Here is a 3,794-nt window from a genome sequence, read left to right as displayed (position 1 = left end):
ACCTACTGGTTACAGAGTCACTTTTTAAACTATAGTAATTTGAAGAAAAATAAGAAGCAATAAGGTTTGCTTTGGAAGATCTGGAACAACTTTTCAGATAGTGAAAATTAATAAAATTTTCTTTAAAGTCAGTGGAATTTGGCTGGTTTACAGCAGCTGAGTGGCTAATGCTGGCTGCAAGAGAGAAGCTTTGGTCTACTCTACCACTGAAGCCCTTGGAATGTGCCTCATCTCGAAATCCATCATGAGGTATAAGCATATTAAAATGGCTCGCATCCACAGTTTTTTCTGGCTGTGGATCGCTATTGATTTGGAATGGAATAAAGCTCATCTTCACAGAATCACAGAATCACATGGGGTTGGAAGGGACCTCCGGAGATCACCTAGTCCAACACCCCTACCAAAGCAGATCCACCTAGGGCAGGTTGCACAGGAACATATCCAGGTGGGTTTTGAATGTCTCCAGAGAAGGAGATTCCACCACCTCTCCGGGCAGCCTGTTCCAGTGCTCTGCCACCCTCAAAGTGAAGAAGTTCCTCCTCATGTTTAGGTGGAACTTCTTATATTCAAGTTTGCGCCCATTTCCTCTTGTCCTGTCTTGGGACTGTTTACTGAAGTGCTGCCTCTATTCATCAACAGCAGAGTTAAAGACTAAAACATCTGCACACTTCTTTCACAGTTGCCCCACTGCTCTACCAACCACCTTGGCCGTTTCTTTCTTTGTATGTGTGTGTCCTCTACTACATAGGGTCATCCTAACTGGCTGTCACCTGCCTATTTCAATCCTGACATTCAGCCACGATCTCTCCTTTCCTGGATCAGCTCATGCTTGTGCCATATGCTTCTCATTACTGAGCAGTCATACCTTGTGTCCAGCATGGTCCTGTGCTGAGGGTCTGGACTCACTGCCCTTTAGGAAGAGGACTGTGAATCTGCCTGTCTAAATTCCCATCGCTCCAGGATTTGCATGTACATGGGACTCCCTGAGCAAGACAAGGTGAAAGGGTTCAGCCAAAGCACCAGACTGTCGTTGCAGGAAAGAAAAACAAAAGTTGCATGGCCAGTAATAGGTGAACACTTGCGGAGTTTGCAGCTACTCTGAGAAGCTGTCTATTTGTTGTAGTTCATCCTGTTCGGTTGCTGTACATTGTAACCCACATCTCTGTCAACCTACCATTGCCAAAAAAAAACACTAGAGGGGACTGATCCTGAGTCACCTTGTGGAATTACTAGTGTCCATCCTTCTATCTTCTGGGTTTTGCCCCATCTGTTATTATTCCAGCTGCTTTCCCCTCCCATTACTTGTTTCTCAAAAAGGAACGTCAAATTTGCACTGGAATATCGGAAACAGACATTCATTTTTCTATTCTTTTTTTCTAAATATACAGCTATCACTAGAGATATTTTTAACCCATCCTGTACTTCCCTACCAGAGCCTTAATCATTTTCTTGGCTTTCTGGCCATTCCTCCAGCAAGCTGCTTTCCAGTTGCCCCATATTGATGGCAGTACCACACATGGAGAGTAGCTGAAGAAACAACATTTTCAACATAACAACAGAGCAAAAAAGGTGCAGTAGTAGAATATTAGAATAGTTTATGCAGCACTCAGCTTCATTAACAACATGAGCTTTGAGCCAACACAAGATACTAGGCACACCTGCCAAGTCATGAACACTTCCAAAAAGAAAAATATTTAAGGCATTAAAATAATTTATCTCCCTTTGTGTTAGTAAAAAATTCTATTTATTTTACAGTACACTCTATATTACTCCTAAGGTGCAATAAAAGAAAACTTAAGCCCAAAATAGAGCTATAATCTGCACAGAAATTGTATGACAGCGAATCTTACTCATTAGCCAAATACCTGTGGTTTTCTACCTTTTTTTTTTTGCATCTGGGTTATGATTTCCTGGTTTACACATTTAAACAGAATCTGTCTCTATCTTTGGTGACACACCTTAGGGTACCAATTCTTTAAAGCAATGAAAGAAATTTACACACAACTGTAACCATTTTTAGATAGAACATCAGTACTTAAATATTGGCTGCATGTCTAGTCTCTGAGGGAAGCAAAGGAACACAGCTTGTGGCTTGATGTATACCAGTTTATCCCACCTTTCAAGTATATACAATGGGTGGGCATTCAGAAAAGAATGAAGAGAAAAAGTCTGGAAAGTAGAAAGTGATGAAAGTTCCTGATGAGTCACTTCGCCTGGACAAATTACAGACTTCTTGGGTGAGGGTGATGCTCCAATTTGTGCTTGTGGTATAGCCCTATTTCATATTCTAGTTAATACCTTTCATTGCAACATGTTTAAAAAAAAAAAATTAAAAAAGTTGTCCAATCTTTTATTCCCCTTCCACAAGTAACCCTTAAAATACATTTCTTTGCTAAAAACCTTTATAAAATGCATCCTCCAACTTTAAAATTGGGGTCTTTCATCTATTTTCCTCCTATATTCTTCAAGAATAAGAAGGAATCAGTCTAGAAACACCTTGCAAAGAGAAAGACTAAGAAAACAGTTGATCTATCTGAAGGAGAAAAACAACTACTAACAGGAGATGTTTGAAAGGGTAAGATGTTTGATCAAGTCAAGATCTCCAGGGAGACATAATATCTTCTATAGTACCAATGGGTTAAGTGATCTGAACCAATGATTATACTTTTTTTTTTTTTTAATTTTATTTCCATTTCTCTTCTCAAGTCAGCTACAGTCCAGAGAGTGTCACAATTAACAGTAATGACAAAGAGCCAGCACCCTGAATATGAAAAGATCAGGCTTTGATGTGGTTAAATAAGTTGGGTGAGTTCAGAACAATTATTCCTGGTATAATTAATTATCTTAGCTGGTGACATTTCAGAGCTTTTGAGAATTTAGCAAAGATAAACACTGGAGTACTGGGAAAGGGTAAGCACAATCCCTGGCTTCAGAAAGGGAAGAAAACAGGAAAAGTCAGAAAAAATGCAAAGCTCACAGTGTACCTTCAAGTCATGTAATATATTTGCACAAAGAGAATTTCCACTTTGTTTTGACAAGGTCTTTAATGGAAGCCTAGGATTAGGCCCATGAATGACTTCAAGACCAATCAAAAAGTCCAGCTATGCATATTCATTAGCAAGGTTCAATTACGTTCTCAGGCTTCAGTCCTAAGGGATGCATATCTGGCTATATATACCTCAATAAAATAGCTAACTTTTTTGTGAAGAAGACCTAGGTTGCTATCCTAATTCTACCCTTGACTTTGGGAAGGTAACACCTACTTTTTTCTCTATGTTCTCTGCTTGGAGCTTTGTAAGAGAGGGACCTAGCAGTTTATCTAGCAATTCTTCACTTCTGCTTAGCAGAAGGAAAAGGCCTCTACATATCAGCATCTTATATGTGTCAGATAATCTCAGAATGCCTTAAAAACCTCCAGTCTTTATTTTGACATAACAATATTTGTATCGGTTCTGTTGTGAATCTAGAAATGAACATCCTACCAAAGGAATAATAAAAATATTATTTCCATCTTCATTCCATCTCTTATGTCTACACAATAAAAAAAAAATTACATCAATCAATCAATCAATCGATCAAACAAATACTTTGTAACAGAAAAGCTACAGAGTTATTATTTTGTTAAAAATACAAGACATGTATCAATTACATTTACAGCACAGTAAAAACAGTTGAAGGGCAATAAATGGTCAATTCATACCCACAAGTTCTAGTAACAAAACCTGAGTTATAAATAATGGTATATATGATAGAGTGACTTTGTCTTCCCCTGTCAGAGAACAACACTTAGTGTA

This window comes from Numenius arquata, chromosome 1, assembly GCF_964106895.1.
Source record: "Numenius arquata chromosome 1, bNumArq3.hap1.1, whole genome shotgun sequence".
Lineage (NCBI taxonomy): Eukaryota > Metazoa > Chordata > Aves > Charadriiformes > Scolopacidae > Numenius > Numenius arquata.
The sequence above is the reverse complement of the archived record's forward strand: the minus strand, read 5'-3'. Positions refer to the sequence as shown.